The following is a 23,521-nucleotide window of genomic DNA, read 5'->3' as shown; positions in this document are numbered from 1 at the left end:
TATAACTCGCACTGGGGTGAGAGTCTGGGACAGCCGACCTGGAAGGTCGTTGGGCGTGAGACCCTTGCTCACTTATAACTCGCGCTGGGGCGAGAGTCTGGGACAGTCGACCTGGAAGGTCGTAGGGCGTGAGAGCCTTGCTCACTTATAACTCGCACTGGGGCGAGAGTCTGGGAACCGACCTGGACGATCGTTGGGTGTGAGAGCCTTGCTCACTTATAATTCGCACTGGGGCGAGAGTTTGGGACCCGACCTAGACGGTCGTTGGGCGTGAGAGCCTTGCTCACTTATAACTCGCACTGGGGTGAGAGTCTGGGACAACCGACCTGGAAGGTCGTTGGGCGTGAGAGCCTTGCTCACTTATAACTCGCACTGGGGCGCAAGTCTGTGACAGCCGACCTGGAAGATCGTTGGGCGTGAGAGCCTTGATCACTTATAACTCGCACTGGGGCTTGAGTCCAGGGCAGCCGACCTGAATGGTCGTTGGGTGTGAGAGCCTTGCTCACTTATAACTCGCACTGGGGCGAGAGTTTGGGATAGCCAACTAGGAAGGTCGTTGAGCATGAGAACCTTGATCACTTATAACTCGCACTGGGGTGAGAGTCTGGGACAGCTGACCTGGAAGGTCGTTGGGTGTGAGATTATAACTCACACTGGGGCGAGAGTCTGGGACAGCTGACCTGGAAGGTCGTTGGGCGTGAGAGCCTTGCTTACTTATAATTCGCACTGGGGCGAGAGTCTGGGACAGCCGACCTGGAAGGTCGTTGGGCGTAAGAGCCTTGCTCACTTATAACTCTCACTGGGGCGAGAGTCTGGGACAGCCGACCTGGAAGGTCATTGGGCGTGAGAGCCTTGCTCACTTATAACTCGCACTGGGGCGAGAGTCTTGGACAACCGACTTGGAAAGTCGTTGGGAGTGAGAGCCTTGCTCACTTATAACTCGCACTGGGGTGAGAGTCTAGGACAGCCGACCTGGAAGGTCGTTGGGCGTGATAGCCTTGCTCACTTATAACTCGCACTGGGGCGAGAGTCTGCGACAGCCGACTTGGAAGGTGATTTCCCGACCATGACAGATATTGCCGACCTGGGGGGTTATTCTTCGACTAGGCATTACTCGAAGAGATTGCTTCAGCTTTGTCACATTCGAATTTCTTCCCGCCATTTTTCTTTGCCACTTCCCGAGAAAATCGCGTGGTAAGCGTTTCCGTACACCCGCTATATCTCATGATTTTCTTATCACGTCCATCATTAATACGCTTCATAGGTGCTTGACACCTGTCCCACGCCTTTATTGCTTACGCCGTATGACGCCGTCAACTTCACTCCTTTTTGTACACGACCCCCCAGAAAAGCCTGTCGTTCTTTGATCGGACGGCTTCGGGCACTTTACCCAAAAATATACTCGACGCATCTTTTTCGATATTCCTTAGGAAAACCATCTTTATAAGCTCTAAAGGCAGTCCGCCGTCATTGCCTTGAGCCCTTCGACTGACTTCGTCTTCTTGTTGCTCCACCATCTCCAGCGCATCGGCCCTTCTCTTTCTAGCCTCTTTACGTCTGGTGCTCTTCTTCTTCTCGACTAACCTCTTCTCCAACCTCTCTCACCCCGATAATGGCTGACGGTAAGGCCACCCTTTGGTACTCTTGCTTCATTTCTGACATAGATGATCATGACCCAGCTGTGATTCGGTCTGATCTGCGACTTAGTGATGCCTATGAACTTAGAGTTCCTACACCCCATGAACACCCCGCGAACCCTCCTGAAGGCTTCATGACCATTTTTAGAGACCAGCTTTTAGGAGGCCTTCGATTTCCTATACCTCCCTTTATCTCTTCCCTGATCCGCTACTTTGGCATTTGCCCCTTTCAATTTGCTCCCAACTTTTTTAGAGTGGTATGTGGCACAGTCATCCTATGTCGCGTATACTAAATTCCTCTAACTGTTCAGCTCTTCCATCATTTTTACTCTTTCAAACGCTCAGAACCAAGAGTATTTATGGTACAGGCTAGGCCTGGCTTTAAGTTCTTTTCTGACATGCCCTCTTCTAACAAGGGGTGGAAGTCACGCTTTTTCTTTATTAGATTAACTACATCCACACCCTTGGTCGAACTGACCCCTTGGCGCCCAGATATTCCCTCCAACCTTCCTATACATTACTATCAGCCTTCCTGCGACGCCGCTTCCGAAATACTTCAAGGAGTGAGCGTTCGCTTGTCCATATTACTACTGGAAGGCTTTTTGTATTTGTTCGGGCTCAGCCCAGTTCAAGCGGATATAGGGGCTTCATTCGGTAAGAACCTGTTTTCCTCTTTGCTATTCTTCGGTAACTGAGGTATCTCCCTTTGCCTTTGCAGAGGTTGCCCTGCTCTGAGCGTATTCCTCAGATATAAAACGCCAATCTTTCGCCATTCTGAAAACTATCACTACGGAACTTAAGCAAGGCTTAGCGGCCTCTTCCCGGTCTGCCCCTACTGCCTCACAGACGGTTTTGCCCGCCCCACAACTTGCTCCACTGGCGCCAGCTCAGGAGGAAGCTTCCTCAGTTCTTCCCCTGGACGTGGCTCCTGTAGAAGACCTAGCCACTGTGGAGCAAGTCAAGGAAGAGTGAGCCATATCTGCTCAGCCCGCCTAGCGCCTACGGCTCCAACGCAAGAGGAAGAGGGTTACTCCAGCAACTCCGGCGTCACCGCCGCTTCCTTCTGGCCATCACCCATCAACCGCCTCTCACTCTTTGGAGGCCAAGACCGCTACCCTTGATCGGGAGACGACCTTGGGATCAGAGGTTCCCATTATGTCGCCTCAAATATCAGCCCCGACCCCCGGTCGGGCTATAGCTCCCAATCAGGCCTCTTTTCCTACTCTGGCCTCCTCTCCCGGGCAGCTACCCCTTCCTTTAATGGACCGGTCCGGGAGTTCTGCAACTCAATTTGCTTCCCTTCCGTCAACTACTCCAGCCTCTACTTCTCGATCTAGGGGGAAAATTCATAAGAAGTATGCCTTTACTGACTCTTGGCGCCTGCCCTCTTCCACAGAGTCCGGCGCTGCCGAAGAAACTACAGGAGAGGCTCCTCCCCCTATTGCTCTGGTTGAACTAGAGGGTAATTTAGCAGCGTTCTGGCGATCTGGCAATTGGAAGTTTTGGAAGAATCCTCCGATGGAGGGGCTGGATCAAGCTGCTCGCCAGATAGTTTCCGTAAGTTTTCTTGTATCAAGGCTCCTCTGCTGGAATCTCTTGTAATCCTTCTTCCTATATCTAACGCAGGCCAGCTCTGCCAATCTGAGAGCCATTCAGTACGCCTCCTACTTGTAGAGGGAGAATGAAGTGTTAAAGGCTCATCTTGAGGAGTTAGAGTTTTCGCTAACTCCCCGCGATCCCCTCAACCCAACCCCTGGGGACTTAACACATTATCTTTGATTGATTGGGGAGTCTGCAGAGTCTACCCGCAACATTTCTCATGCGACTTTTGACAAATTAAAGACTTTGGAAGTGGCTCTGCAGACAAGCGAGTCCAAATTGGCTTCTGAAGCGGAGTGGCGTCGCTCTCTGGTGGTGGAGCTGGATGCAAAGGACGCTCGGTTGACGAGTCTGGAGGAAACCCGGGAGGCCCTTTAGAAGACTTTAACTGATGTCCAGGGCCAACTGGCCTCCAGTTCAGACCGAGAGAAGGCCCTTCACAGCCAGTGGGAGGCCAGCCAAGCGACCCTTAAATCAATGCAGGTCGACCTTTTGAAAGCTCAAGAGAATATTTCCCAGGGTTAACAAGATTTGACTTTGGGCCGAGCTGATGTGGAGAAGGTCAGAGCTGATACGGAGAAGGTCCGGGCAGAGTTGGCAGATTACCAGGTGGGAGAAGTGGGTCGTCTACAGGCATATAGGTGAGCTTATGCCACCTCCCCCTTCTTTTTAAGGAAAATCGACGGTCTAATGAATCTCCTGCTATGCTGCGGTGCGGCCGGCAGAGCTCGACAAATGTTTGAGCAGGATCTGCTTCGCGCTGCTCCCTCAGAAGATTTCACCTCCTAATGAATGAGCTCCCGGACGGGTCACTCCCTTCTTTCAGAGATGATGATGACTTATTCCTTCTCCTTGAGCCTCCTGCTTACGCGACGCCTTGCCCCCCTGAGCCTCCTGTTGACCCTACTGACGATAATCCTTGAGATGACCCTATGTACTGCACTTTTAATGTAAAAAATGTAGTTGTCCAACTCTCGTTCAAACTATTTGCTTATAATTTTAAATTTGTCTTTTCTTTGGCATGCTTGACCTTCTTATGATACATCATGACCGCTGGCTTTCGATTTTCTCATATAGTATTTTAACCATCCTACCGTCCTATAGTATGTTCACCCTCTTGTCAGTTGCCTCGTATATTTCCTGACTCCTAACCGAAACGACCCATGGCTCGACGAATGTGTAATTCGGCCTTCTAGTTTAAGTCTTATTTGATCCCAGTCAGGAATTCCTTTTCTTTTTTTTACCCTGACTTGTTTTCCTTGCCTTTTTCTACTGACCGCTCCACTTATCTTAACAGAGCACTTTGGTCTGTGCTGATATCCCGACTTGCTTAGCTTGCCTTTTTCTACTGACCGCCATGGCTCAGCCATACCCCCTGGTTTGATTTTTTCCTCGTAATTCAGGTCAGGCTAAGCCCAGACCGGGAAATTGAGGGTTAAGCCCAGACCGGGAAAGCGAGGGCACTTTTCCATAAGACACCTGTTGTCTTTTCCCGAGATCCATCTCCTCGTACTTCGCACCGGTACCTTTCCAAATATACCCTTGGGCGTTATTTTCAAAGAAGATCCGTCGGTTCTCTTTGTTCCCGCCAATTATTGTGCACCGGTGGATGATGCCTGACAAAATTGTCCCTCTGCTTAGCGGCTATAAATAATCTTCTCTAGCTTTGCCTCCAGACTTTACACGTCTTCTTCTTCCTTCCGCTAGAATCAAATATCATTCCCAAATCTCTGCTTTTACGTTGATAGCTTCCCGCTCGATCTCTTTTCCTTCTGTCTCCTCTCTCATGGCATCCCCCTCTTTTCTTCCTTCTTTGGCGGCAGTGTACTACCCTGGTTCATCCACTTTCGATGAACTAGATCGGGATGACCTGCGCTACACCTATGGAGTCGGGGATAATGCCCATGTGATCATCCCCACCGGGATACACCAATTCTTTGCTCCTCCCCATGAATAATACACTTTCTTTAAGGAGCAATTTGTAGCCGGCCTTCGTCTTCCTCTGCACCCCTTCTTTTCGGATGTGTGCCACCATTTCAAGATTCCTCTTGGACAACTGACGTCGAATGCTATTAAGGATCCTCTGCGGCTTCGTGGTACTCTGCGACGTTTGCGAGTTGTCTTGGTCCGCCCACTTGTTCCATTGCTTTTTCACCCTCCGGCAACAGGAAGAAGGCACCTTCCGCTTCCAACCTCGTCTTCGGACTGCTTTTTTCTCGCCCCTGTCGCCTTCTGAACCGAGCTGGAGGAACAAATTCTTCTTTATCCGATTTTCCCCGGAGGTGGAGTGGCCCATGCGATGGCAATCTTCACTTCCCCCTAGCCCGCCACTGGAGGATTTTCATCTCGATACCTCCAATATAGAGGCTTCCTCTCGCTTAGCGGTCTGGCAATTAAATTTAACCCGCTTATTGTCCGAGGAGTTGCTTGCCTACTTCCGCCTGAGCTATCTCACTCCAGCTACGCCTCATTCCTTGGGTAAGCTTCCCTGTCAATTCTGTTACCATTTCCTAAGCATTATATCATTTTTCCTATTGTAACTGACCTCCTACTTTATCCGGTGCAGCTGAAGTCTTAACCCATGCCTCAGAGGTTCAGCCTCTTCCTTTGAGTGACATGGAAATCATGAGGCGTGGTCGAGTTATTTTACAAAGAAGATCCCTCCCCTACTCGTCTTCGACCTCGGTCGGTGGGGCTTCCCCAGCAAATCCTCGACCCCGACCTCCTCGCCAAGCTTCTCCTGCTGTCTGCCCTGCTTCCTTTGCTCGTCCCACTCGTCCTCGGACTGCCCGCTCACCCCGGCCGGCTACCCCTATTCGCCCCCGGGCCCCACGTACAGCCCGGCCGCTTACCCCGACTCCTCTTCAATTGTTCAATCCTCCCCGAGCTACTTATATCCCTAGTCTGGGCCTAGGTCGAAGATCAGACAACCTTCCCTACTCCAGCCCTGCTTTTAGAGAGGCTTCTCAGGCGGCTCGACAAGCACGCTCTATAAATGACCGCTTGAATCAGGATGCCCCTCCTTCTCGACGTAGGGCTCGGCTACCTTCCGATGATTCTGACTCAGATGACCAACCGTTAGCTCAAAGACTTCGCCGCTGAGCCCCTCCTTCGGTGCCCAGTTCGGGTCCTTCCGCTATCCCTTCTCTGTCTCCCCTTGTTGCAACCGCCTCTCCTCCTTCGCCTCCCATTGCAGCCCCAACTTCTATCCCAAGCCAAGCAGCTGCTTCTCCTGATCCTTCCACAGTTCTAGTTGAGCCTCCGCCAGCTCCACCTTCTCCGCCAGCTCAACCTTCTACCTTGCAGCAGCCTCAGAGCACCGAGGTCGGTCCATTGCCTCGTTCCTCCCCAGTTACCTCACCGCCGGAGCCGTCTCCCGTGCCCCCTTCAGCTCCTTCTGGGTCAGCTGCTAGACCTTCCGGATCAGCTGCGTGGCCTTCCCAACCACCGCCACATGTTCCTCTTCATTATCATACCACCGCTCCTTCTGAAGTTGGCTACAATCCTAGCGTGATGTTCCCACCAGCACCTTGACTATGAAAGGTCGCCTGACCACTGTGTGGGAAGAAAGTAGGCATCAGATGGAACTTTTGCTGCCCTTCGCCCAGATGGATAGATTTTCTGAGCTATATATCAAGGTCAACTTCCCCGATCGTTTACTGCAACTATTATATTCCTCATCCTTATCAAATGTTTCTCCTATGTCCCAGGCTTGTACAGAGTCTTTGACAGTAAATCAGTCCTTCCACGCTATTCATCGTCAAAATAAGATGATGCAGGACAAGGTAACTGAACAAGAGCTTCAATTGAATAACCCTCCGCAGGCCAGTCACACCCTAAGAGCTGAAGTAAAGGCTCTAACCAAAAAGAAGAATAGTCTGGAAGTATCCTTGATGATATCTGACCAAAAGCTTAAGGACCTCAAGGAAGAAAAAAGCCAAGTTGAGGTTGTGCACCAGCAACTCATGGACCAACAAGCTTTGGAGCATCAGCGATCTATGGACCAATTGGCTCAAAAGTTGCGTGCCGCCGAGACTTTAGTGCAGGAGCAAGACAAGAAGCTAAAATCCCAGGAGGCCCAATTGACATCCCAAGCAGTAGAACTACTAGCCGCCCAAAATGAACTGGCTCAGGCTCGGGCTACTGCAGAAGGGCCATCGACAACCCTAGCCATTTACAAAGATGGAGAGAATGATCGCTGTCAACAGAGTCGCGCTTTGTACCTTCGTTCTCTGGAATTCTGTACACAAGCTGGGTCGTTTCTCCACCTCTGTTATATATGATGCGGCCGGGGCCCTACGACAACTTTATGAACAAGACTATTTAAAATCAGCTCCTCCTCCTAAATTTTTAGATCACGACCGGATACTGAAGGAAATTCCGGATGAGATTTTTGCTCCTTTCAAATGATTCTCCTTGACTACTTGTGTATAATGACTTAACAATTTCTTGTAAATTACTTTGCTATTTTTGCGCTTGCATTCCAAGGCTTACTTTTGCTAAAATTGCTTAGTTTTGCCACAAAAAGTATTAAGACATACAATTTCTGCTTTCATATCCTCTCTCTGTTCTTTTCGATCTGCTTTTCCCCGGTCTGCTATCCTGGTTTGTCGGGTAGGTGACAGCTTGGTTTACAACCCGGCTTACTCTTCTTTGCATGCTCCTTTAGACTCTATAAGGTCGCAAGTAATTAGCGCTCTATGGTCGGTCTAGCTTCTTGCCCCATTCATCTTGTAAGTAATAAGCCCCGAACAATAATTTTTTGATGACTTTGTAAGGTCCATCCCACTGGGGTGCTAATTTGGCCATGTCCCCCACGGGCTTGATTTGTTTCTAGACCAGATTTTCTTCTCCAAAGAATCGAGGAATCACTCTTCAATTATATTCTGCCTCATTCTTTGTTGATAAGCCTCTAGCCTAGCCGCCGTTCTGTCATGGGTTTCGCTAATGAGATCCAACTCAGCCAACTGCTGCAATGTGTTTCCTTCATCATATAATGTTCTCCTTACTGATGGCACTCCAATTTCTATGGGTACGACTACTTCATTGCCATAAACAAGATGAAATGGTGTCAGACCTGTACTTTCTCGAGGTGTTGTACGATAAGCCCATAGGATGCTTGACAGTTCTTCCACCCAGTTGCCTCCCACATGATCCAACTTAACCTTCAGACCTCGTACTATTTCTCTGTTGACTACCTCAGTCTGACCATTGCTTTGTGGATATGCTACTGATGTGGAGGCCTGCGTTATGCTAAACCCTTTGCACCAGGACTAGATTTTCTGCCCTTGAAATTATCTTCCATTGTCTGACACCAGTTTGTGAGGAATACCAAATCTGCAAGGAATGTTCCTCCATAGGAATTGGATGATGGCATCTTCTGTGATTCTGGCCAAGGCCTCTGCTTCCACCCATTTAGAGAAATAATCTACCACCACCAGTAAGAAACGTCTTTGACCTAGCGCCATCGGTAATGGCCCCACAATATCCATGCCCCATTGATCAAAAGGATATGAGACTATAGACGTTCTTAGTAGAGTCGTAGGTCGATGTGTTAAATTATGATGTTTCTGGCAAGACAGGCAGGTATTTACCAACTTGTGAGCATCCCTCTGCAAGATGGCCCAGAAATACCCGGCCAGGAGTACCTTGTGAGATAATGTCTGACCGCCTACGTGATTGCCACAACATCCAAGATGTATTTGTCGCAAGGCCTGGTCGGCTTCCTCCATGCCCAAGCATTTGAGTAAAGGTCTAGAGAAGGACCTCTTGTAGAGTTAATCCCCGATCTTGACATAAACATGGGCTTGCTTCCTAATCAGCCGTGATTCTTCTGGGTCGGTTGGTAAGATACCCTACCTAATATAGTTGATCATGGGCGCTCGCCAATCAATAGTTGCTTCTCTATTGTTTTGCAGATCTATCTGAGCTATAAGGAAAGTTTGTGTCGTTGACTGATCCAACACCCAAGTGGTTAAGGAACTGGCCATCTTTGTTAGCTCATCTGCCTTCTCATTTTCCGACCTGGGGATTTTGGTTACTGTGACCTCTGCAAATTCCTCTTTCATCTTCTCAAAAGCTTCCTGGTATACTTGTAATTTATCACAATTTATCATAAAGTTCCCAGCTACTTGTTGAGCTACTAGCTGGGAATCTGAATAAATGATTACCCGGGCTGCTCCTACATGCCGGGCTGCTTGCAGTCCTGCCAACAAAGCCTCGTATTTTGCCTCATTGTTGGCGGCTCTGAAATTCAATCGAACCGCCAATTGGAGTGTGTCCCCTTGAGAAGATATTAATAAGATCCCAACCCCACTTCCTTGGTGATTAGCCGATCCATCCACATAGACCTTCCAAGTTTCTTCAGAGTTGGTTTGATGAATTTATGTTAAGAAATCTGCTAAAGCCTGTGCTTTAATGGCTGTGCGCCGCTGATACTGTATATCGTATTCCCCCAACTCCGTCGCCCACTTGATAAGATGACATGCTACTTCTACATTAGTTAAAGCTCTCCCCATAGTGCTGTTGGTCAAAACTGTGATGGGATGTGCTAAGAAGTACGGTCTTAACTGTTAGGACCAAAAGTAGCTAGAGGGGAGGGTGAATAGCTCTTCGCGTGCCCGTTGCTCGGCGTTGCTTGTTGCTTCAAGAATATGCAGCGGAAAATACAGAAACAACTCACACAACGCTAACACGGTTGGTTTACTTGGTATCCACCTCCAAAGGAGATGACTAGTCCAAGGATCCACACCACACACGCACCCTCCACTATGAAAACACTCCTTTTCGGTAACTACCGAGGGCAGAGAAGCCCTACAAGACTCTCGGTACAAGAAGAAGGAAAGGGAAACAAAATACAAGCACAAAGCTTACAATGAATGCAGAAAACCCTAATCCTAGCTTCTCTTCTTGCCTTTGATCCGCCTCTTGACTCGGAGAGCTTCCAAGATCCTTCAAGAACTGGCGATCTGAGCTTTGTGAGTGCTGTGGAGGAGCTGGCGAGAAATCTGGAGTGAATCGGAGAAGCGATGCCGCAGCCATCACACGCCTGCAGCTATAAACGACGCCAACGGTCGGATCCCGATCGATTCGAATATTCCCAATCGATCGGGGAGGCTTTGGATCGATCCACGGATCGATCCGAGGCGCCTGCTCGGAAAGCGCTGATCGATCCACGGATCGATCCGGCGCTATCGCAGGCCGGCGTGGCCCCAATCGATCGCGATCGATTGGGACCTCTGAATCGATCCACGGATCGATCCGGAGGCTCGACCATTGACAGGTGCGGATCGATCCGATCGATCAGCCCGGAATCGATCCATCGACGATCCAGACTTGATTTTGTCCAAAACCAAGTCCCAAACCTCCCAAACCAACATCCGGTCAACCTTGACTGTTGGTATGTCATGCCTAGCATCTAGTCACTCCCTTGACCGCTAGGACTCCCTACCAAGTGTCCGGTCAATCCTTTGACCCACTTGGACTTTTCTCTCATGCCAAGTATCCGGTCAATCCCTTTGACCTACCTGGATTTCCTCATGCCAAGTATCCAGTCAATCCTTTGACCTACTTGGACTTCCCAGCACCAGATGTCCGATCATCCTTGATCCATCTGGATTTTCCCTTGCCTGGCTTCACTCACCAGGACTTTCACCTAGCTTCACTCACTAGGGTTTTCCATCTGCCTAGCTTCACTCACTAGGACTTTCACCTGGCTTCACTCACCAGGATTTTCCATCTGCCTAGCTTCACTCACTAGGACTTTCACCTGGCTTCACTCACCAGGATTTCCATCTGCCTAGCTTCACTCACTAGGACTTTCACCTGGCTTCACTCACCAGGATTTCCATATGCCTAGCTTCACTCACTAGGACTTCCTTCTGCCTGGCTTCACTCACCAGGACTTCCTTCTGCCTGGCTTCACTCACCAGGACTTCCTTCTGCCTGGCTTCACTCACCAGGACTTTCATACTTCCTAGCTTCACTCACTAGGTCTTTCATTTTGCCTAACATCCCAGTTAGGACTTCCCGGTCAAGTATCCAGTCAACCTTGACCTACTTGACTCTTCTTCAATCAATATCTTATTGTCAAACATCTAAACCCAAACCAAGACTCAGCTTGGTTACCCAGGTCAACCTTGACCTGAGGGATATTGCACCAACAATCTCCCCCTTTTTGATGTTTGACAATACCACAATAACACTTACAATCCCATATGTAAGTTAGGCTAATCCCATAGCCTCCTTCTTCATGCCACTAGGTAATGAAAGTATAAATTAAGCTCTTCATTCTCCCCCTAAGAGGGCAAACTCCCTCTAGGTAATGAAAGCCTAACTTACTCCCTTTCATGAGTCCTTTCATTCTCCCCCTATGACCTTCCCATAGGTAATGAAGGACTAAGCTTAACCATACATTCTCCCCCTATTGGCACACATCAACCCATCATTGGACACACATCAACCTATGCTCCAATTCTGGGCACACTTCAACAAATCCATTTGTTGAAGACTCTCCCCGAGTTGCTCGTTGTTCACAACATCACTCGTTGTGATCAACACGATAATGAAGGTCCCATACCCTTCATTTATCCTTAACTTCTCCCTCAATGTAGACAAATACCCAACCTTGAGCATTTTCAACCACTTGAGTTTCCACTTGAAATAATGAGGATATCCACTCCCCATTTCTCCCCATTTCAAGTTTAAATGCTCAACTTTGAGCAAGTTCACAACAGAAGGTTAACCACCTCCCAAGGTTCATGAAAAATAATTTTCATGTCTTTAAAGAGTCCCTCCCCCTAAAGACATGGTGGTAACTTCTGTCATTGCACCAACAATGACTTGGAATCCCTAAAACATTAGGAAACCCAAATTTTGAAGTTTTGAGGTTCAAATATTCAAAATTTGAAACAACCTCCACTTAAACTTCTACTTAGTCTTCGTTAACCAATCCATCCTTGTTTTCGCATGAAAACACCCTTTTTATGGATACAAATGTATTTTTAGGGGTTTGGAATGGTTACCTAGACTCAAAGAGGTTCAAAGATGCTGAAATCAAACCTTCCCAGCCAAAATCAGCAACTTGGATCGATTAGAGTTGGGTTCCAATCGATTGAACCTTTCTGAATCGATCCACTAATCGATTCGACGATCGGCTGAACGATCCAGCGAGCTTCTGCTCGCGGGAATTGCCGTTTGAATCGATCCATGGATCGATTCAGGAACTCCAATCGATCCATGGATCGATCGGAGCTCTGATAGTTGCTGAAATTTCATTTCAGTCAACTTCAGAAACCCCTAGAAAATTCTACAAAAATCCGAAAATTATGAAATTTCGTGTAGACATTATTTAGGGCGTTTACTATCAAGGAAAAATAGTTTTCTATGAAAATACTTCATATTTTCAAAGATTGACACAAACTTGAAAACTTGCAAAAACTTTAGTGTTTTCTTCAAATTTGTGTCTAACTATTCAATGGTGATTACTATCAAAAGATAGCCTTCACCAAGGTTTTCCAAAATCATTTTGAAAACATTTTCAAAACCAATATCCCATCATGTTCCTTGGGCATAATGCACATGACTTGTACATTAGCTTTCCCAATGATGGGAAAAACACATAACTATGTGTTTTGATGAATTTAAAACTCAAAGGAATGCACTAAATCAACATCTTGAGTTTTGTTCATCATCCTAACATCTCACTTGTATCTAATGTGCACTAAAACACATACAAGTCACCTTATAGTCTTTGTGAGATGTAGATTTTGGTTTTGCCCTAATCTAGGGATCATGCATATCTATCTAGGCATTTTAGAGATATTAGACATCCACCTATGATGTCACTTGTTAATAAGTGTTGTTAAATGCCATTTGTCCTTAATTACAAGGAATTAAACTAATGCATGATAATGTTATGGCATACATCAAAATAAAATAACTTTCAAAAGAAAGATTCCTATAACTACATGATGTATGAATGTCATGACATGGTATTTTTGAGTTTTTCATAGTAAAACATGAATGCAAAAATAGACATGATGTCATGGCATGTGATAGGCAAACAATCATGACAAAATTTAGCATTAATAAAATATACCTAGATTAACTATCTAAGTATCCTTAAAGTCTTAGCTAAACTTACAACTTAAACCTAGATTGCCCTAAAGTGCTTCAAGAGAATGCCAAAACCTAAATTGGCATTTCTAATTTCCTTGATTAATGTATGCCAATTGAAAATAAATATGTCCTCAAATGTTGGCATATTCCATTTTTCCACAAGAGTAGCACATAAATCAAGGCCCGGATTGCCTTAAATTTCCAAGAGAATACCAATATCCCAACTTGGTATTTCTCAAGGTTTTCCAAATTTGTGCCATTTAAGATTAAAATCAATTCTTCCACCATTAGGCACATTTTACTCTTTCAAGGAGTAATTAATAATTCCATTTCATTTTCAAAGGTTAACAAAAACCTTGAAAATGCTCCTTGAGTGTCAATTTCCTCAAAGTTGGGTTAACTACCCTTCTAATAGGAGTTGACACTCTCTAACCCATTTATGGGGTAGAGAAGATGCTCCTAGGAACCCAACACCTATTGGTGCTCCTTGGATGCTCTAGGTACTCACTAGGGATAACTTCCCTAGATACCTTCCTAGTGACCTTGTTGGGCTTCTTAGAAGCCTTGGTCACATTTTCTAGGTCAACTCTAGGGATAACCTCCCTTGTGACCTTGTTTGTGACTTTCTTAGACTTCTTAGAAGTCTTAGTCACATTTGTTGTAAAAATACTCTTAAGGATGACTTCCCTAGTATTTTTGGCTTGACCACTAGACCTAGGGTTTGTTCCATAACTATATGGAACTCTATGGTAAGAGGGCACATCCTTCTTAGCCTTTGGTTTGTATCCCAAACCTCTATGGCCATTGGATGGCTTTTGTACCCCTAAACCTAGGTTATGCTCATTTTGCCCTAATAGGATATTTTCCATCATTTTTAGGGTCTTCTCCATTTTATCAAATCTTGACCTCAAGACTTGATTTTCTCTCACTAAGTCCTTAGTATTTGTTCCATGAGCATTTTTGTTTCTAGGCTTGTATCTTAAATCCTTAGAGTTATCGCCTAGGTTTTTACCTACATTCCTAGCCTTAGGGATAGTAGTTTTGGCATGTAGGGCCACATGCTTTTCCTTAAAGCCCTCATGCTTCCTATTCTTATGGTAAATCGCATTAAAATGATAAAAATTTGACCTAGCATGCTTTTTACCATTTTGCAAGGGAATAGGCTCAATGAAAGTTACCTTCCTTTTTACCTTGGAGGCTCCCCCTTGACTAGTGCCTCCTTGAGCCTTGACCATCTTCTTCCCCTTGAGGCATTGACTCCGGTAATGCCCCTTTTGATTGCAAGAGAAGTATATGATATGCTCCTTGCTCTTCTTTGTTCCGGGAATGGTCTCCTCGGGCTTCTCCTTGCCCTTTTGCATCACTTGACCCTTCTTCTTGGCCAAGTTGGGACACTTGCTCTTGTAGTGCCCACTTTTCCTACACTCAAAACATATTATATGATTTTTATTTTTAATTGAAACATTTATACCTTCTTGTGTAGGGATGGCACTTGCTCCTCCATTTGCTATTTCTTGAATTTCGGAGGTGGCACCATCTTCTTCTTCTTCACTTGACCCGGATGTAGAAGCTTCTCCTTCTTCTTGATCCGGCGTCACCAAGGATTGCTCCCCCTCAATCCTAGAGGTGGAGGCTTCATCATCTTGAACATGAAACAAGGAGTATGCTCCCTCCTTGTTCCCTTCGTTGCACTCCCTTGAGGATGAAGCTTCTTGGATTTCCTCTTCTTCGGAGGTTGAGCATCTCTCAACCTCGGAGTCCTCCTCTTGGTCTTGCTCTAAAGAGTCACCCTCTCTGGATTCTTCATGATCTTGTACAGTGGAGGGGATCTCTTCATGAAGCTTGGCCAATTTGCTCCATAGTTCCTTTGCATCTTCAAATTCTCCAATTTTGCAAAGGATGGTGCTTGGCAATAAATTGACCAAGAGCTTGGTCACTTTGTCATTGACCTCGCACCTTTGGACTTGCTCTTGGCTCCACTTGCTCCTCTTGAGAACTTTACCCTTTGAATTTCTTGGAGCCTTGAAGCCTTCCATTAGAGCAAACCATTGCTCTATCTCCATCATAAGAAAATTTTCGATTCTTGATTTCCAAGAATCGAAACTCGTAGAAGTGTATGGTGGAGCCACCCTTGTGTCAAATCCAAGTCCATCTTGGAATTGCATCTTAAAGTTGATCTTGATAAAGTCTTGAACTTGAAGAATTTGCTCCAACTTCTTCACCCTCTAGCTTTTCTTGTTATACTTGACCCTTCCGGCAATGATTCCGGTGAAGAGCGGTCTGGCTCTGATACCAGTTGTTAGGACCAAAAGTAGCTAGAGGGGGGGGGGGGTGAATAGCTCTTCGCGTGCCCGTTGCTCGGCATTGCTTGTTGCTTCAAGAATATGCAGCGGAAAATACAGAAACAACTCACACAACGCTAACACGGTTGGTTTACTTGGTATCCACCTCCAAAGGAGATGACTAGTCCAAGGATCCACACCACACACGCACCCTCCACTATGAAAACACTCCTTTTCGGTAACTACCGAGGGCAGAGAAGCCCTACAAGACTCTCGGTACAAGAAGAAGGAAAGGGAAACAAAATACAAGCACAAAGCTTACAATGAATGCAGAAAACCCTAACCCTAGCTTCTCTTCTTGCCTTTGATCCGCCTCTTGACTCGGAGAGCTTCCAAGATCCTTCAAGAACTGGCGATCTGAGCTTTGTGAGTGCTGTGGAGGAGCTGGCGAGAAATCTGGAGTGAATCGGAGAAGCGATGCCGCAGCCATCACACGCCTGCAGCTATAAACGACGCCAACGGTCGGATCCCGATCGATTCGAATATTCCCAATCGATCGGGGAGGCTTTGGATCGATCCACGGATCGATCCAGAGTGCCTCTGTGCTCTGGAAAAGCGCTTGGATCGATCCACGCCAATCGATCAATTTGATCGACCAATCGATTCCCAGCCTTACTGTGCTTCCCGAAAAGCATTTTAGTCTATTGGCCCAATTGATTTCCCTTGGGATAATCGATTACCTAATCCTAAGCTTTGAACTCGAGTTTAGAGTTCCTTTGCCCAACTCTCTCAAGTCATCTGTGATTCGTTGGGACTTTCTGTTGCCTAGCATCTAGTAAACCTTGACATGTTAGGATTTTTACAATAAGTGTCCAATCAACCTTTGACCCACTTGAACTTTTTATCTTATACCAACTTCCTATTAGACTTTCGATCACTAAGTGTCCAGTCAACCTTTGACCTACTTGGATTTTTCCTTGCCTAGCTCCACTAGAACTTTCACTGCCTAGTTCCTAACTAGGTTTTCACTACCTAGCTCTGCTAGGACTTTCACTCCCTAATTCCTAACTAGGCCTTCATTGCCTAGTCTCACTAGGTCTTCCTTTGCCTAGCTTCACTCACCAGGACTTCCTTCTGCCTGGCTTCACTCACCAGGACTTTCATACTGCCTAGCTTCACTCACTAGGTCTTTCATTTTGCCTAACATCCCAGTTAGGACTTCCCGGTCAAGTATCCGGTCAACCTTGACCTACTTGACTCTTTTTCAATCAATATCTTATTGTCAAACATCTAAACCCAAACCAAGACTCAGCTTGGTTACCCAGGTCAACCTTGACCTAAGGGATATTGCACCAACATTAACCGCCGAGCCATAAGGACCAATCCATAAACCAACTTCTCGAGGGTCGTGTATCGAACCTCGGCTCCTTTTAATAGATGACTGAAGAAATATACTAGCCATTGTATATTGTTGTGTTCCTTAACAAGCACAGCCCCTACGGCCTCGGGGGTGGCAGATAAGTAGACCCATAAGGGTTCCCCAATAACTGGCTTAAATAAAGATGGCAAAGTCTTCAAGTACTTCTTTAGCTCCTCAAAAGCTCGGGTACAATCTTCATCCCACTAGAATTTGAAGGCCTTCCTGAGCACTTTGAAGAAAGGAGTGGCTCGGTCTGCCGACCTGGAAATGAATCTTGACAAGGCTGTTATTCTGCCGACCAGCTTCTGAGTTTCCTTCAAATTTTGAGGAGGCTACATATCCCGTAATGCCCGAACTTTTTCTGGATTAGCTTCTATCCCCCACTCAATCACCAAATAGCCCAAGAATTTTCCTCCTTTAGCTCCGAACAGGCACTTCAAGGGGTTCAGCTTCAGCCCATATTGCCGGAGAGTCCTGCATGTTTCTTCTACATCCTTGATCAAGTTCACGGCTAACGGGGACTTGATGAGTATATCATCCACATAAACCTCCACATTGCGCCTGATCTGCTCCCGGAAGATTTTGTCCATCATCCTTTGGTATGTGGCTCTGGCGTTCCTGAGACCAAAGGGCATGACAGTATAACAGAAAGTACCGTCAGCCGTAATGAAGCTAACCTTTTCTTAGTCCTCCACCGCTAAAGGCATCTGATGATACCCTTGGTACGTATCCAGCATGCAGATCCTCTCGCAGCCGGCCGTGGAATCCACCATCTGATCAATCCGGGGCAGAGGATAGCAGTCCTTTGGACTAGCTCGATTGAGGTCTCGGAAGTCTATACATACCCTCCATTTATTGTTGGGCTTCTTTACCAAAACCACATTGGAAAGCCAGGATGGGAACTGTACTTCTCGAACATAGCCTGCCTTCCTGAGTTGGTCCACCTCGGCTCTGATTATTTTGTTCTGGTCATCCGAGAAGTTTCTTTTCTTTTGTTTGACAGGCCGAAAGTCTGGTAATAAATATAACTTATGCTCGGCTACTTCCAACCTAACCCCAGACAACTCTTCTATAGACCAGGCAAAGACATCCCGGTTACGAATTAAGCATTGAACTAACTCTTCCTTAAGGGGAGAAGAAAGGTCGCTTGCCAAGCGGGTCACACTCTCAGGATGCTCAGCGTATAGTTGCACCTCCTCCTAAGGGATGGGTTCTTCAGCCATAGGCAAAGGCTCTTCTTGAATAGCATAAACACCCCCATCCTGCATCCTTTGATTTTTATGAGCCTCCACCCGGACTATATCAATATAACATCGGCGAGAGACCCTTTGCTCTCCTTTAACTTCACCGACCTGCTCACCAACGGAAAATTTGATTTTCTGATGGAAGGTTGAAACAGCAGCCCTAAATTCATGCAGGGCGAGTCTTCCCAAAATGACATTATAAGAAGAAGGGGAGTCCACCACTATAAAAGTGCTCCTCCTTGTGCGCACCAACGGCTCGGTGCCCAAAGATATGGCCAGCTTAATCTGACCCATTGGCTTCACCTTATTGCTTGTAAATCCATATAGAGATGTGGCTATAGGCTGGAGTTCAGTAGCATCAATCTGCATCTCCTCGAATGCAGTCCTGAATATAATATTGACCGAGCTCCCAGTATCAACAAAAACCCGAGCCACTCGGCTATTGGCAATGATGGCTTTGATGATAAGAGCATTATCATAAGGTAGCTCTAGACCATCCAGGTCTACAGGCCCTAAGCTGATAACAGGGCCAGCAGCCTGCTGTTGACTGCATCCAACAGTATGCACTTCTAAGCAACGCACATGGGACTTGCACGCTCTCCCCCAATCACCATCAGTTGGCCCCCCAGATATCATGCCAATCTCTCTGACGGCGGCATTGCCTCTATTCTCAGCCTCCTATGATCCTTCTGGCTCTTTCCCTCGATCGAGTTGATGTGTATTGGGTCCAGCTAAGTCGGGGCGGGATTGCCTAGTCGGTCCGGCTGCGGCTGCTTGTTCTTCCATCATCTTGATTACTTGAGGGGCTAGCTCGGGCGACGGTAAGCCTAACTCTGCAGCCTGCTTGGAGTCCCGAGTAAACTGGAAGCAATGATTAGTATAATGAGTTCAAGAATGATGGTAAGTGCAATACCAATTGTTCCATGGCCCTGATCGGGGAGCATGCACGACTGTAACTCGGGGAGCTGGTCGGATCTCCGGTCCGAGATGGAAGGCAGGTCTGGCTTCCCGAGCGCGCGACAAAGGTTGAGGAGGTGGTTAAGGCACTCTTCTTTCTAGCTTGTTGGTAGAGGGAGGTGGTCTTTCGGCTTTCCTCCGAGCCGCTTGTGCTTCTTCCACTTTGATGTAGCAAGCAGCTTTTTCCACCATTTCATCAAAATTCCGAGCGGGATTTTTGATGAGGTCTCTGAAGAATTCGCCTTCCCCTAATCCGTGAGAGAATGCGCACATTAGAATCTCTGAAGTGGCGGTGGGGACATCCTGGGCCACTTGATTAAAGCGGTTGATATAACTTCTTAAGGGCTCGGTTGATATAACTTCTTAAGGTTCGCACGGGTGGCTGACGAAGGAGGATGACCTGGACGATGACGTTGTTGCTCTGCGCACACTCAGATGAGCCCACAAGTCGTTAGAGACCAGAAACCAGGGAAAAAGTCCACGGGTCAGGCCCTCCGACGCTCAAGTCAGGTACTTTTTTCCCAGAAATCATAGAGAAAAGACGAAAAGTAAAGACTAGTGAGAAATGACGAGTGAGCGTACCTGCATAAGGGATAAAGCATCCCTTTTTATACTGCAACGGATGTCTCTGGGACCTGGCGAGTGTCAGGGAATGTCGGCTGTGAGGCTTTGTCTGGCGGTGACTGACACGTGGCTCTTCTTAATAGGTTGTCGGCAAAACCAAAGGCGTAGCGAGCCCCAACTGTTAGAATATTCCCTGACACATTGATTGTTCTCTGACATTCTCTGACAAGCGATTACGATTCCTTGGCTTGTTTGTCGTGTAGTGCCTAAGCGCTAGGTCTGCGTCATGACCTGCTTCGATCCACTGCTACTCATGGCTTGTACGTCCCGACCTGCACGTCAGGTCTGTTTCCCGACCTACTTCTATTTACTGTTATCCTTGGCTCGTATGTCCTGATCTGAACACCGGGTCTGTTTCCTGACCTGCTTCCGTTTACTGCTATCCTTGGCCTGTACGTCCCGACCTGCACGTCAGGTCTGTTTCCCGACCTGCTTCTATTTACCGTTATCTTTGGCTAGTATGTCCTAATCTGAACGCCAGGTATGTTTCCCGACCTGCTTCCATTTACTATTATCCTTGGCTTGTACATCCCGACTTGCACGTTATGTCTGTTTCCCGACCTGCTTCCGTTTACTATTATCCTTGAGTTGTACGTCCCGACCTATACACCCGGTCTGTGTCCATACCTGTTTACTGCTATCCATGGCTTGTACGTCCCGACCTGCACTCCCGGTCTGTGTCCAGCCCTGTTTACTGTTTATTGCTATCCACGGCTTGTACGTCCCGACCTGCATACCCAGTCTGTGTCCAGACCTGTTTATTGTTTATTGCTATCCACGGCTTGTATGTTCCGACCTGCACGCCCGGTCTGTGTCCAGACCTGTTTACGGTTTACTGCTATCCATGTCTTGTACGTCCTGACCTGCATGCCCGGTCTGTTTATTCTACGCCCAGAACCTTATTTCCTTTACCCTTGGCTTATGGGCTCCATCCTCAATTGTACCTGGCCTGTGGGCCCTGTCCTTGACCGCTATCAGGGCTGGCCCGTGTCCGACTTAAACTCCCATCCTTGGACCGCCCCACCAGCTGAGACTTGAACCCTGGTCCTGTAAACTTGAGTTTTGACCAGCCACAGAGGCTAGACTTCTAACCTCCACATAAGCCTGACTTTTGACCTCCACGTAAGCTTGACTTCTGACCTCCAGGGAGGCTTGACCTTTGACCATCCTGTGGTCTTGACTTCTAACCACCTCACCTTACTGACCCCACGAACATGCACCGTATCACCTGACAAAAGTTGATTTCAACTTATTATTGAACTTAAAATTTTAGGTTTCCTTCTTATTCAGGCTACGTTTAGGTAAAGATCTATCACCATACATTGTTTGCTCCTCTCTCATTGATCTGTTGGATACATACTACACTCCATAATATTTATCCCATTGGATTCCTAGGGCATCCTTGTGATACAGTATGATATCAAACCTAAAATGACATAGAAAATTGAGATAAAATTGATGAAGCAAAGGGGATAAATTTTCTTCGCACCAAGCAAAGAAGCACACACACACGAGAGAAATCTCACAATAAAATTTACCAAATTAAAAGATATGTATTAAACTACTAACGAATTAAACACTACAAATACCAAGTCAAATTTAAATCAAAATCGTTGATTTTCTCTTATTCCTTGTGTGCTTAATTCAAGACCATAAGAAAATAACTGAATGCTATATTACAGTAGTTACCTCTGTAATATTTCATAACATCATCTCTCATATGTTCGATAATTTCCAAGGCTATTGCTAATATTTCATATGTTCAATAACTGAATGCTTTGTCGCTGGTAGTCGATAATTATAGTTCTTAATATTTGGATGCACCATATGGCTATTGCTCATCCTATTATACTGCATGTGCTAAATTTGATAATGCTCCATTATTTACTGTGGTAGGTTCTTAATATTTTGATGCACCATATGGCTATTGCTCATCCTATTATATTGCATGTGCTAAATTTGATAATGCTCCATTATTTACAGTGGTAGCAGAGTCGCATACTGCTGGATGTCTCATAGTGTGCTTTAGTGCGCATATAGCTAAATTCTTAAATAATTATTGGCTACTTCATGTACTAGCTGGCTCATCTTAGTTATCTTTTGAGGCTTTAATTGCTGTGACTTTGATCGCTGCAAGAATTATGTTATTGTATTACGGCCTCCCTATAATTTTGCATTAGCTACATGGTGTTGATTGTTCAGTATGCATGAGACTATTAAATGTAGGCAAACGCCAAGGTGATCAAGGATCTCTACATGAATACAAGTACTAGATGCAGTCTTTTATTTATGAATTTGGAACTTTAAAAAGGGTAAAAAGCTTAAGCTTGTTTTCCATTTTGGCAAAGTCAAGATTTAAAATCTAACCAAGATTCTGAATTGTGCACGATTTTTGTGAATATATATATAATCTCCAAAATCTTTTTTTCAGTTATGCAGATGCCTATCCTAACTGCAAATCTGAGTCCTCTGGTGTTCCCCTACTATTCTGCACATCTTTATTTCCTCTTTGGGAATTCTGAAAGTGGGATGCCCTTTATGAGAATTCTACAAGTATAAGTGCACCATTTGGTCAATTGCCGTATTTTCAATGTGCTAAAAACAAAAATGATATTTCATATTTCCATTGTGCAAACTTTTCAAACCCATTTTATAATATATGTTGTATTTATTTCATAGATCACTTTGATAAATTTTTATTGTAATGCCAGAAGGTCACATAACAATGATAGTATTGAAAAAATATAAATAAAATAAGTAGTAGCACAACACATTATTACAGACAATTTAACATTGCTAGACATCCTCTGTGTTCCTAGTCCAATCTATGATCCTTCAAGTGGATCTTTTATAAATCCTCTTTCTTCTCTTTGGTTATATGCTAAAGGTTGAGCGGTCTCTTCTAGATGGTGGGAAACTTTTATGAGAGTCGGATTGGTATCTTTACGAGAGGAGTCGATTTAAAAATTGGATATCTAAATTAATAATTAAAAAAATTCAAGGATAGCTCGAGTGGCTTACAACAAAATCCTCAAGTTTTACAATGTGGATCAACAAGATAACAACAGCAATCAATCTTTTTTTTAAACAATATCTAACTTAAGCCTTTTATGCAAATTTCAAAACTCAAGCACACTAGACCACTGAGGAATCAATGGTTCCAGCATATAATGACAAACTCCTTTGTGTATTCTTCAACAGAAGAACTCTCTTCAGTCAGCTAATAAAGGTTGAGGTAATTGTCTTACGAATAATTCTTGGTAAGAAATCCTTGACTTCATTCTTAATTTTATCCCATAGGCTTCTCATTGGCTTGCCTGCTCTTTGACACTTAAGATGTTTCCACTAAATAATGTTTAGTAAGTTTGCCCCCAACAAGTTTTACCCTTAATCATCAAACACATCCTTATAATCAAAGAATCATTCAACACAATTGAACTACTACATGAATAGTGATAAAATCCCTGGCGATGTTTTGATGTGTTGTCGAATAAGTTTTAATTTAGTCCTTATTGTGTTTTAATATGTGTGTAAGTGTATAGGGACTTACAAGGACACACATTTACACGATGACTAATGGTCAATTTACTTCCGATGACTAATGGTTAATTTACTTAGAAGCGTCGATAACGAAAAGGA

At 45.6% G+C, this 23,521-nt stretch overlaps 1 long non-coding RNA gene across 2 annotated transcripts in view; it reads left to right on the top strand.

Moving 5' to 3' along the window:
- LOC121982886 overlaps positions 1 to 22,560 on the top strand; it is a 68,708-nt gene extending 46,148 nt beyond the window's left edge. For both annotated transcript variants that reach the window (XR_006112312.1, XR_006112311.1), the window contains one exon: positions 22,314 to 22,560. This is a non-coding gene — a long non-coding RNA (uncharacterized LOC121982886). The remainder of the gene's footprint in view (positions 1 to 22,313) is intronic.
- The last annotated feature ends 961 nt before the right edge of the window (positions 22,561 to 23,521 follow it).

The sequence above is a fragment of the Zingiber officinale genome, chromosome 5A (genome assembly GCF_018446385.1).
Source record: "Zingiber officinale cultivar Zhangliang chromosome 5A, Zo_v1.1, whole genome shotgun sequence".
Taxonomy (NCBI): Eukaryota; Viridiplantae; Streptophyta; class Magnoliopsida; order Zingiberales; family Zingiberaceae; genus Zingiber; species Zingiber officinale.
This window is presented reverse-complemented; position numbering and strand designations above follow the sequence as displayed.